Below are 13,044 nucleotides of genomic sequence, written 5' to 3'. Positions count from 1 at the left end.
AACGGTAGCGAACGAGTAAAAAAGTGAAAATTCTCCATTCCAAAACAAATCAGGTAGGTGACTTCTTTCTTTTAAAAATTAAATCTTTAAAATGAAATGGGTGTGAATCAAACAATATAATGTTGGATTTTCTCTGATTTTATTTATTTATTTTTTGCATTAGAATATTTTTTTTTAGTTTTAATTTTCATTTATGTTATATGTGTGTTTAATTATTTATGAGGTTGAGGATTTTAGGGAGGAAATATTCACCCTAAAGGGATCAAGTTGAATGAAATGTTCTTATATAAAAGAAAATACCCTTGAGGAAGATCTTGTGTTTTGAGATTGAGAGTCTGGCCGAAGTGGTGTCAAAATCGCCTAGGAAAGCTTGGCTGAGTTGGTGTGAAAATTGAGCCTTGTACATTTCACTATATTTATTTTTCGAAAGTAATTGAAGTGATACATATTTGTGTGTTGATGTTTTCTATGGATTTATTGAATATGTTCTATGTGTTTTGAAGTATGCCATGTTTTCTTATTATTTTTATAATCTTTGAAAAGAAAGGAAGATCCTATGGAGTCCTAGGACTCATGGTTGTTTACCGATATATATACATATATATTTTCAGATTTGAAATAGGCGGGGATGATGGGCAAGAAGACTATTAGAAGAAATTTCTTGTCCTAGTTTTAATGTTTTTATTTTTATTTTTATATTTTCATGTATTTCTATTGGAACTATTTGGTTGTGGTAATTAAGTTCAAGAACTTATATAATAAGTTTAAATTTAATTCTTATTGAAGGATTTTATTAGATTCATGATTGGGTAGTATAATTAATAAATTTAGAGACGAGTTGTTTTGTTATGATCATTTGAAGAATTTTCTTTTTGAGTGTAAATTTTAGAGTTTGGGTGTAAATTTGATGGAACATGAGAAAGCTGTTTGACTAGAATCAGTTGGATTGAATAAATTGTAGAAATATTTATAAGAATGCAAAATTGGCGAGACCAATTTTATTTTTCACCGACTTTCATGGGTTTCCATGAAAAAAATTTCAAAACAAACAAAGAAGTTTAAATACTTTTTTGAGAATTATTTGCAAAGAAAATTATTGTTGAAATTGTAGCAGAAACTTTTTTCTTCTATTTTATAGAGAGCTTTAACCAGTCAATTCTTCAAATTTTTAGGAGTTTTCATAGTCTATATTGAAGTATTTTGAGTCCACTTTCTTAGAAAATTAACCCTATTTCATTTTGATATATTTATTAATTGATTTAGAATTTTTGTCAAGAACGTAAGAGTAGGACAGCAGAAACTTATTTTGTACTATACTTAATTTGTGAATTTATTTAAAAACACAATGTCTCGAAAAAATTTCTCCTCTGTATTTTTCTTAAAACTATAACTTCTTGAGTTTTCCAAACATATAAGCCACATAAACTTTCACTGAGAATTGATTTATTTAAAAATCCACGAACTTGGGGTTACATTTTCTAAAACAGAAATACGAGTTTGTAAATATTGAGTTAAAGATATGTATAAATTAGAAAATAAAAATTATAAATGTTTTTTTATTATTTTTTATTGTTATATAATTGAATCAAAAGCATGTAGGAAAAAGAATAAAGACCATTCGAAATATAAATTTTAAGTCATAGATTTTAAAGTGATCAAAGGTGCTGTGAAAATTCTGTTTTGAGTTTTTTTTAGAAGAGAAGTTAAAGTTTGAGTATCCAGAATTACTATTGAACTATAATAGTAGATATCAAAATTTTCTCTCACTCATGGATTTTGGATCGTGATTTAGACCATGGGTGATAGTTACGAACTTCCAAAATCAAGGGTGTGACAAAGTGGTATCCGAGCATCAGTTAGTAGATCCTAGGGATCAAGAAATATTGCGAACGATCCAAATCAAGGACATAGAGAACCTTGATGTATCTAACTGTAAAAAGAATTATTATTATTAATATTATTTATATTAAGGTCCTAAATAAATTATCTTTACACAGATTATGGTTCGATTTAGAGGGGGTGCAATTAGGATTTCTCCTACTCGTAGACAACAGGCAGTGGCAATGCACCGTGCTCTAGAAGTACCAGTGGGGAGACATCAAGCTCGAGAGCTTCTAGCTAGGAATGAAGGAAGTGCTAGAATGATGAAGGTAAAGGAGTTCAAAGGGCTACATCCACCAGTATTTCAGGGAGAGCCTGATCCGATGAAGTTGAAAAATAACTCAAGCAGATTAGAAAGATTCTAGACCTACTAACCACTACAAATAATCATCGAGTACTAGTAGTAGCATTTATGTTGGAGGGTGATGCAGATTATTGGTGGGATTCAGTTAAGAGGGCTATAGATATCAGATGACTTGGGCTCAATTTGAGGAGGTATTCTTTGAGAATAATTCTTAGAGGTGGTCAGAGACCACCAGATGAGAGAATTTATGGATTTGATTCAAGGGACATTATCAGTTGGTCAGTATGAGACCAAATTTTTTGAGTTATCATGTTTTGCACCACATTTAGTAGCTACTGAAGAGCTAAAGTCGAAGAACTTTTGTCTGGGACTTTGATCGGCCGTTCGGGACAAGTTAGCAAGTACAAAGATTCACGCCTACATTGAAATGGTAGAAATCGCTTAATTGGTAGAAGGTGAACTACAAGATATTAAGTGGATTCAAGATAATCTGTGGAAGGATCAAGGGAAAAAGTCGAGGGAAAGTTAGCAGAGAATTGAACCTAGTAAAAGGTAGAAGACAATTCTGCAATAAAATCGTCTCGAGGACAGAAGATTTGTTATGGGTGTGGCCAAATGGGTCATTTCCATCAAGAGTGCCCTCTAGGAGGTGCTTCGCAGATGCAACCAGACCAGGGGGAAAAAGCTTGTTATAAGTGCATGTGGCCAACTTGGTCATCTTCAGTGGGATTGTCCTCAGGGAGGCATGCAACAAATTTCTCAGTACCCACCTCGTTAACAACAACATTATCTTATGCACCAACAACAACCACAATTTTCTCGTCCACGACAATACCAACAACCATAGCAGCAGAACCAACAACGACCACATCATGGTGGAACTCAAAGGCCTAGAGCTCAAGGCGGGGAATTTACTATAGTTCAGCCGGATGTTAGAGCTACCAATGATATGGTGGAAGGTGCATTTCTTATATATAATTCTTGGGTGAGAATCTTATTTGACACTGGTTCATCACATTCCTTTATGCCACATCATTTGCATATACTTTGTGTTTGGATTTAAAGTTACTGACAGTTTTTTTATGTGTTATCACTCCGATGGGCAATAGTGTAGAGACCAATCAAGTGTGTCGATCGTGTGTGATTTGTATTGCAGATAAAGAATTAGTGGTTGACTTAATTCATTTGGGGATGTCAGAGTATGATATTATTTTAAGTATGGATTGGCTGGTAGCTTATCATGCTACCATAGATTGCTTTATGAAGAAAATCTCATTTCACGATATAAACGGTTCGATGCTCCATTTTGTTGGTGAAAAGAGAATTCCCCTACCCACACCTTTATTTGACCAACGGACTTGTCGGTCAAAGGTTGGAGGATATTTGAATTTGTTAGTTTGTGCAGTAGGTGAAGAGGGCAATGAACAACCATCTGAACTTGTAGCTGTTGTTCGAGATTTTTTAGATGTCTTTGCCTGGGTTACCTCCAAGGAGAGAGGTAGATTTTGTGATTGAAGTCTAACCTGGCACAATGCCTATATCCATTGCCCCTTACCGTATGGCACCAATCAAACTTCGAGACTTGAAAGAGCAACTTCAAGACTTACAAAATAGGGACTTTATTCGTCCTAGCACCACTCTTTGGGGTACACCGTTACTTTTTGTGAAGAAGGATAATACACTGAGGTTTTGCATTAGATTATCAATAATTGAACAAGGTAACTATTAAGAAGAGATATCCCTTCACTACGTCATATTGTGTTTTTCACGACGCCGTAATTGCGCTAAAACCGAATTACGACAGTTTTAAATTGTCGTTTAACCGTCGTTTCTACGGAATAAGTAAAAGTTGGGGTGCCAATAGCCATTCTAAAAAAACTCTTTCTTCCCCGGCTAAGAGAGAGAAAAACGACTCTCTGTCTCTCGTCCTCGCTCTCTCGTTCTCTCGTCCTCGACTCTCTTCCTCGCTCTCTCGTTCTCTCAGACTCTCTATGTATGTATCTGTCTCTCGCACGCACTCTCTCCCCACAGCATTCCAGATCTAGGGTTTGTGAAGTCGTTTCCCAAATTTGTCTCAAATCTACAAATCTTAATCAGATCTAGGGTTTGCGCGCGCGCACACAGACACACTTTCTCTCTCTCCACAGCTTCCCAGACCTACGGTTCACGCACTCTCTCCCTCCACAGATTCCTAGATCTAGGGTTCGCAGAGATCACAAGTCGAAAATGAAAAAAAACTCAAAAATTAGGGTTTATGTTCTTCGATTGGAACTCAAGATTAATCGCATCTCTCACTGCTCTTCAATTCAATCAAAGAAGAACAAAACAACTCTTCCAATTTCTCTGTTCAGGTAAGGTTTTACGCTCTTTATCTTTCGTTCCATCTTTCGAGATTTGAGATTTTGATATTCTATGATCACATGAGGTTTCTACACTGGTGGATCGAATTACATTAGGGTTGTTGAATGATCTGAGTATTTTTTTTGGTAATTAGGGTTCGATTGGTTTTGTTACGGCTTGTTGAGATTTGGTAATTAGGAAAATTGAAACTTTGACTAGACACCCAATTGAAGGATGTTTTTATCAAAAAATTGTTTCGATTTATCTTACTTGAGCTAAGATTGTTTTGTTTTTTTTCCTATTTTGGGAGTTCTAGATTATAAAGAAAAATGTTGGCAGGAAATAACCTTTTTTACCTGATTTATTATGTTCTTCAAGATTTTGTCTGAATGTATTTATATTTGATTCTAAGATTTGATATACTTTTTCACATTGGCATTAACTTAGCCTCTTGTCGCATAGAGTATGTGTGGCACTCAAGCTAATCCCCTAATATAGCCTCACCCAAGAGTCCAAGGAGTTCCTTTGATTTCATAAGTAAATATTTGTTAAGTTAATATTAAATGAGGTATAAAATAGCTCGATGAGATGGGTCTGTTTAAACAAAGACTTGCAAATGCAATGGTAAACCTTTTAGTCTTTGTTTTAGGTCTTGTACATGAACATGGTCTATAACTGCTAGTTTATAGTTGTGTATCTTATTATTTAATATTTAATAATTGGTGTAATCGGTGTCATGAGAGATCATCTTTTTGTATAGTTTTACATGAAAAAGTTTATATAGAAGCCTTGTGAAGGTTGGAGATCAGTGGTTAATATAGCTTAGTGGCTTTTACGCACCAAGATGAAGTGCACTACTATGGGATATATCCCTTATAAACAAGTGCACTTTGGTTTAATATCAAAAATTAGTTTCGCTATAGTGTAGCTCCAGATGTTTTTTTCTCCAAATGTGTCCCTAGATTACATCATTCTTTTAGTTGGATTATTTATTTTTCACACAAACCTCTTTGTTATGCATCTTTCTCTTACCAATAATATAGGAAACCGAGGTGAGGTTCGTGAAATTTAGACTCTTTGTTGCAATTGTTGAAGTGATTGACTAATAGGATGTTAGGTTGATTGAGAGGTTATTTGTGTCATAAATTGATGAAAATGTGCAGAGAGAGATTATGAACCACGGATCCTTGAACCATCCCAATATGGTTAGATTCTATTTTATATTAGTTACCATTCTCTCTATTTTTCCTCCCTTGAACAAATAGTACTTCCCTTGAACAAAGATCAAGAATCTGGACCTTTGTGAAGCATAAACTTCATGTTGGTTTACAAGTCCTCTAATAAAAGTTTCGAGCTGCATTATAACTTTCAGTCACCTCTGAATAAATGTCAGCTTATAAACCTTATAAAAGTATATGATTCATTACACTTCATGTTTTATCCCTTCATACCAATGCATATTTTTCTCCAACCAATTTATTCCTTGAACAATATCTAGGCTTGCATAGTACAGGCCTTCTTATGTATTACATAAATGTGATCCAATTTGCATTGAAGTATATATGATAACTTAGTACAAGTTTGCATGTCCACCTTGGTTACTTCTTGATCATGTGAAGCATAATCTTGAAGATAAACAAAAATGGTTTACTTGAGATAAATCTAAAAGAGGGATATATAGCATGGGGAGTAGCAATCACACTGCTTCTAGAGATTACCAAATTGTTTGGTTACACTTTCAAACCAGGGAACTCTGTTTGCATATCCTATTAATTCTCAAGCTCTCTTTTAGATTCCAACATCATTAAAGGCATGCAAGGAGCACAAATACAAGTTGTCAGCAGCCATGGAATTCCTTTTTTAAGACTCTATGCTTAGTTATGCTGCTCATGCTCATAGGTTTAGCTTGCCACCTATGATACCTAGATACTTTATCAGTGTCTCTGGTCCACATGCATGGTTTTTGGTGCATAATATTACCATGTACTTTACTCCATTTATTTCATGTCGTAGCTAACAATCTTACTTCTGGAATGTTTAGATGGTTCATCAAAGAAAATATGAGTGATCCCTACCGCTTCTCCACCTATTGCGTAAGTTAGCAATAACTTGTGCATTTTATTATTGGCGCCATTAGCAAGTGCATTATATTAAGCTACCAAGGATTTGAGCACCATTAGGGAAGGTAGGATGGAGTCAAATAGGGCTGTCAATGGATAGCTATCCTATCGGATATAGGTATATCCGAATTCCAAATTCAAATTCAAGTTAATGTTATTCGTCAAAATGCTATATATTCTTGGATGTTAGTTGTTTAATTGATCTAATTATAAAATCTTAATCTAATTTAGTTTTGTGAAGAAATCTTAATCTGAAGCTTTTTTCTTTATTGGGTACCCAACTATGAATCTATTTTAGTTTTGTGTAGTTGTGACTCTTTGTTAGGGATTGTAATGGGTAGTTTTTCAGTCATTTTAAAACTTTACGTATTTAATTCCTAGTTCATATGAAGGAAATCATTGAGAGAAAATATTATTAAGAATCCTTGTGATTTTGGAAATCATAGGTTTGATTTTTACTAAATGGTTGGTTTCCCAGTCAGAGCTGTTTATGGTTAGTTATTGGACCATTTGGATGCCACTTGGAAGGATTTTTATATGAATGAACCACTAGTAAATATCACGAACCCCAAACAACAAAAATTGGTTATTGGAGGTGAGGTATGCATGTGGGGTGAACATATTGATGGTTCAGATATCGAGCAAACCGTATGTGACATGCTTAGGATAAGACTCATACATTCAATGTGTCGTAAAAGGGAGATCTCTTGAACCAGCTAACTATTATTTTCTTTATTTTTAATTGGCGTGTAATAAGTAAAAATTGGGGTACCAATAGCAGCTCTCTTTATTTATTATAGGTGAAAACTTTAAATACTCCCATTGATTAAATTGGCATTTGCATTTCAAACCAACTGACATTGAAAAAATTGTACCCAACTTGAAAATTTATAAGATTACCACTGAAATGGCTTGTTCCCTGCATGACATGCTTATTATCCTTGATTATGTTAGCTTCAATTAAAAAATGCTCATGTAGATTAACTACATTAGTTATTTAGACAATATTTGACACTGTAATTCAGGAATACTTGTAGTTTGCGAGTTACGAGTGCCTTTGGCATTAAATTTATTATTTACTTACATATCTTGTTTATGTGTTGAAGAGCGGATGTGGACACCCTTCGATAAACTTGAGAAGGATCCAAGACATGTTACTGGAAGGCTAGCTCACTTCAGGTGTTTGTTGAATCAAAGAGGAGTTGCTGCTGCTCCATTGGCTGGACCCGGCAGAGTTGCCCCTTAAGAACCTGGCTCCTGCTATAAACAGTAACCCATGTTTGATCTTGAAATTCTTGACTTTGTCACACAGATTCTGACAGTGAAGATGAACATATTGATTGACACTCGAACAAGATTACACGTATACAAACTAAGGTGCGTTCATATTATTGTTTTTGTGTCCCTTTTCTCAGCATTTATATTTGCCAATTTTTAGGATTTTGATTTCTGTTTCTCTGTATTTTGTATGAGTTGTATGTGTTCTTGTATTAATTTCTCCATTTTCTCTGCATTAATTCTCCAATAGGCTAAAGTCGCACCACTTGATAGGTTGCAAAGATTTCTGCTAGACCAAAAAGAGCTCCCTTGGGAAAAAAAGGATTAATGGAGTCTTACTATAAAGTAATAATTTGTACTTTTATACAGTAATAATTTGTGGTTTACAGTGGTGTAAAGTTATTTTAATGCTTTTAGTGGTGAAGCATATGAATGAGAGTAATATTTTGAGATTTTTCTTTGTGTTCATCCTTCATGATAATTTATAATGTCATCCTATTTTCCTTATTGATACTAATATTTTATAGTTATCTATTTTGTTACTATTTCTATGGAAACCATTATCCTTCTTGTGATAAATAACCAATCTTTTCCTTATTGTGAGCTACCGTGTGTTATGCAAACATGTTCAAGAACTCCAAGCTAAAGAGAAACTCATTAGTAAGTCAACTTTCTCTGAACGCTAGAATTTTTTCTTACTTATTTAATTTAAGATCACAGGATTTCTTCCCATCTCAATCGTTTTCAATTTGAAAAAAATATTCTTTGGGGATATATTTTTTTTTAGTCTTTCAGTGGATACTTTAAGTGTTAAATGTGGTTGGACACTTTAAGTTATGCTTTTGGTTGAATGGAGACACTTGCAGACTTGCTTTAGGAAAATGCTAATCATGAGGAATTGAGATATGCTGTTAACCAAAACGAGTTTTAAAACCTATGGCATGATGCCACACGAGAGAAGATGATTATGAGGTTAAGATTTTATATTTTACCCTTTTCTTGTAAAGGTGACATAGTGCCATTCATTTATCAGCTTAGCACACCTTTTCATTAACAGCAAATTCGGACTCGAGACAGAGCATCAAATGTACTATTGAGATGGGAAGAAAGACACGTGTTTCCTATGTTTATTAAAAAATAGTTAACTCAGCACCTCGCTAAAACTCCATTTACTATTACAATTATGGGACCTCGTTGTTTCAACTTGAGGCAAAGAAGACCTTCGGCAAAGCCATAACCCAGTACAGTCAGGACAATAGCAGGTACGATGGTGGATTTGAGGATGATAATAAGCTTGCCCAGAAAGCTGTAATTTGTGGTGAGGATGACTATCACCACTACAACTGCATAGATAAAAGATGCAGACAATGAGGTGGCGCAAGCTACATAAACTAACTTCATCTTTCCATTGCTTGTTTTACTGATGCCCATTTGAGATAAACCAAATGCCCCAGCTAGAGAGAATGGAATAATCCATGAAGCTGCCTCATTCACCTTCTTCGAAAATCGAACTACAATTTCTTGAGCTTCAGCTGACTCAACCTGGAGAGGATCTCATATATTAGTTTTCATTACTCACATCAAGCATAGTTTAAAATTATTTAAATGGACATATATTAATTCTACTGTCCAAGCCTTCATTGGGATGACAGCACCCTCCACAATACGTTATTCACCTTTTCTGCATTATTTGTTGTTGACTGATAATGGTGAACTAGAATGTTATGAAAAGGCTCTGTAGGTTGACACTAGGGAAAAGTTGGAGTGATATGGATTCTTTTTTATCAAATCAAACATAAGATTTGGTTCAATTCATCAAAAGAAGGGTTGTCTTACATTGTAAATGGGTTTAAAGACTAAAAGAGGATCATATGATGGTACTAAGTGATACAAGGTCAGGTTGTTGTTGAAGGCTTTCAATAGAAAATGAGTTGATTGTTCTAAAAAAATTTCTCATATGAGTTGATTGTAAGTTCCATTTGATACTTATTTTGTCTCAAATGTTAGACGTGATGATTATTTTTCCTCTTGCGTTTAAAAAGGCTATGTTTATAGGCAGATTTACCAAAACATGCACAACTTTTCATTTATTTACCAAAACGGTACACTGTTCAAAATATTTCCGAAAACGGTAATTTTACCGTTTTCGGAATTAACTTTTTTTACCAAAACGGTAAAAACAGTAAAATGTATATTTTTTTTTATCGAAAATACCCTTTTTATTTTTTGACTGAAATTACGAAAATAAAATTGATTTCGGTAAAAAAAAAATTGTAAATACATATGATTGTTGGATTACCAAAAGAGAGTGAATCTTTTTAGTTGGATTTTCATTTTTTTAAGGTTAAAATTGTAAATACATATGTAAAACAAAAAAAGGGTATTTTCGGTAAAAAAAATACATTTTACTGTTTTGGTAAAAAAAATACATTTTACTGTTTTGGTAAAAAAAAATAATTTCGAAAACGGTAAAATTACCGTTTTCGGAAATATTTTGAACAGTGTACCGTTTTGGTAAATAATTTCGAAAACTCTACCGTTTTGGTAAATTATTCATGTTTATATTCTTAATCCTTGAAGTTCATCGCTACTCTAAACTGGGTCCAATTCAAGTAATTTTTGTTGTCAATGATCGTTGAGTGTGAGGGATGTGAGCTCTCTCTTTTTTCTCTTTCTATCCTTACTAAGTTGCACTCCGTATGTTAGACTTCTTTTTTTGGTTTTATCAAGCATGCCTAGTTAGTTTTATCTTACTGTATGTCTTCATTAGACTACAATATTCTGCTTGAGAGAACGAGATTTGTTGACACGTTTTGCCACTGAAGTAACAAGGCATCAAGAACTGGGGCAAAGCAAAGAGTATGCATTCATCCTGGTAAGTGCTTTTCTGAATCACACATTGATTCTCTCTCTCTCTCTCTCATATATGTAATTATTGTTATAATGTTGAGATAATAATTGAGCCAAACCTTTGTAATGTTTGAATGGTGTGTCATAATCTTTAATTGGAGAGAAATAATTTAAGAAATTCGGGTGTAATAAGTAAAAGATGGGGTGCCAATAGAAACACTCTTATTTAAGGCAAATATTTATTGAACTGTTCTTCTTGCCAAAATGATGCACATGGCTTTGTTTTAGCATATCTGATCATATAATCTTCTTGTTTGATGAACAGTTTGTTATTCTTCTTCGTCTATTAACACTTTCTGTTAATGGCTGCCTTGAAGGTTGGTTTGCTTACGAGTGCACCCAATGTTCACTCTCTTGCATCCTACAGAAGTTTTCGTGACATTTGTTTCTACCAATGGGAAACATGAAGGTTGATTGTTTGGAGAGCAATTGTTTGGAGGGGATCTATCAATGAACTTTCTGAGGTTGCAGATATTACTACTGGTGGTTGTTCCTTGGAGATGGTTCCTTGTATGTGAATGCTTATTTTAATTTTTTAGTAGTAGTTTTATCACCTTTATAATTTGTGGCTATAATAAGGATGCATTTATGGCAGCATTGTATGACGATAGATCTATAAGGGCTCATGTCAAACGTTCAAGAGAATTGCTTTCTCTTTCCACTCTTCACGCCTCGTTATCAACATCACTTGCGTTACTGCATGAGACATCACGAAACACAACTGAAGGTTCTGTATATTTGGATATGTTTTGCGTTACAAGCATTAGATTGTTCATTGTTCCCTATTGGTAACATATTGTGGTTATTTTAATTATTCCTCTTTGTTATTATATCATCTTTAACCTCTTATCAAAAAAAATTATATCGTCGTGAATCCGACACTCCTTGCAGGTACATTTACTGTCTTTAAATTTTTTGTTATTAGATCATTTTTTATCTTTATTATTTGTTTAAAAGTTTTATACTGAGCACTTCGAGATCTTACTTGGGATTAGGTTCAAATTCTTTCACCACGACCTTTTTATCCCAATTTTGAGTTGTTTCTACATATAAAAAAAAAGGGGATTTTGAGTTTTTTTTTTCTTTTTCTTTATGATTTTTGTTTTATCTATGTCCAAGTGCTTGATGGGGTTTCATGTTTCCTTGACAAGAGAAACTGTTGAAGTGAAAAAGATTACCTCTAATCGATTGTATCTGTCTATTTCAGAATTATTCTTTGTGATTTTTAGTTTGAACTGAATGTGGGTGTTGATTTGAAACAAGAGTGGGAGATCATTAATGATTTTTAGTTAGATTTATGAAAGTTGAAGACGAGAGGCATTTGGGTCTTTTCATATTGTTAGTTGGGGTCTAGTCATCAATGTCAAAACATAGGGGTATCTCCAATATTTAGCAACATATGAAGGGGGGCAGGTGTAAAACATATATCTTTTTAAAAAAAATACCCTATAGCGACGGTCGTTGACTGTCGCTATATCCTTATTTTATTGTCGTTTTTTCCGACTGTCTTGGACAGTCGTTTTTAAAAAATCACTCCTTTTAAAACGACTCTTATTGCGACTGTAGGAGTAGTCGTTTTTTATAAAAACGACTGTCTTGGACAATCGTTTTTGGCGCATTATGACGTAGTGCTTATCACGGATAAATGATTTATTTGATCAGTTGAAAGGATCTAAATACTTCTTGAAGATTGACTTGCGATCATATCACCAGTTGAGGGTGAAGGATGAAGATATTGCAAAAACAACCTTTCGTATTCGCTACAGTCATTATGAATTCTTAGTGATGCCGTTGGGCTGACGAATGTACCAGCCGCCTTTATGAACTTGATGAACCAAGTATTTAAGAAACACCTAGATCATTTCATCGTTGTATTTGTGGATGACATTTTAATTTATTCAAAGATTCGGGAGGAGCATGAGTTACATCTCAAGATTGCCTTACAAATTTTTAGAGAGAACAAACTTTATGCAAAATGGAGCAAATGCAACTTCTGGTTATCTGAAGTTCGATTCTTGGGGCATGCAATTTTTGAAGATGGAATTTCGGTAGATCCTACTAAAGTTGAGGAAGTTTTGAATTGGGAAAGACTGAAGATTATTTTTGACATCCATAGCTTTTTGGGTCTAGCTGGGTATTACTGATGATTTATAGAGGTTTTCTCCCATCTGGTGATATCGATGACTCAATTAACCAAGAAGGGAGTGAAGT

At 34.1% G+C, this 13,044-nt stretch overlaps 1 long non-coding RNA gene across 3 annotated transcripts; it reads left to right on the top strand.

Annotated features, from left to right (window-relative positions):
* The first annotated feature begins 4,146 nt into the window (after positions 1 to 4,146).
* On the top strand, positions 4,147 to 11,899 carry LOC147382212 (uncharacterized). Of its 3 annotated transcripts, none has more exons than XR_015174043.1 (5): positions 4,147 to 4,536; positions 7,752 to 8,022; positions 10,694 to 10,798; positions 11,151 to 11,343; positions 11,429 to 11,899. It is a non-coding gene; the product is annotated as an uncharacterized LOC147382212 (long non-coding RNA). The 3 variants fall into 3 exon arrangements; XR_015174044.1 differs by lacking the exon at positions 4,147 to 4,536 and having other exon boundaries at positions 7,048 to 7,874; positions 7,958 to 8,022; XR_015174042.1 differs by lacking the exon at positions 4,147 to 4,536 and having other exon boundaries at positions 7,048 to 8,022.
* Positions 11,900 to 13,044: the final 1,145 nt, after the last annotated feature.

The sequence above is a fragment of the Akebia trifoliata genome, chromosome 16 (genome assembly GCF_017979445.1).
Source record: "Akebia trifoliata isolate Shusen 1 chromosome 16, ASM1797944v1, whole genome shotgun sequence".
NCBI lineage: Eukaryota > Viridiplantae > Streptophyta > Magnoliopsida > Ranunculales > Lardizabalaceae > Akebia > Akebia trifoliata.
This window is presented reverse-complemented; position numbering and strand designations above follow the sequence as displayed.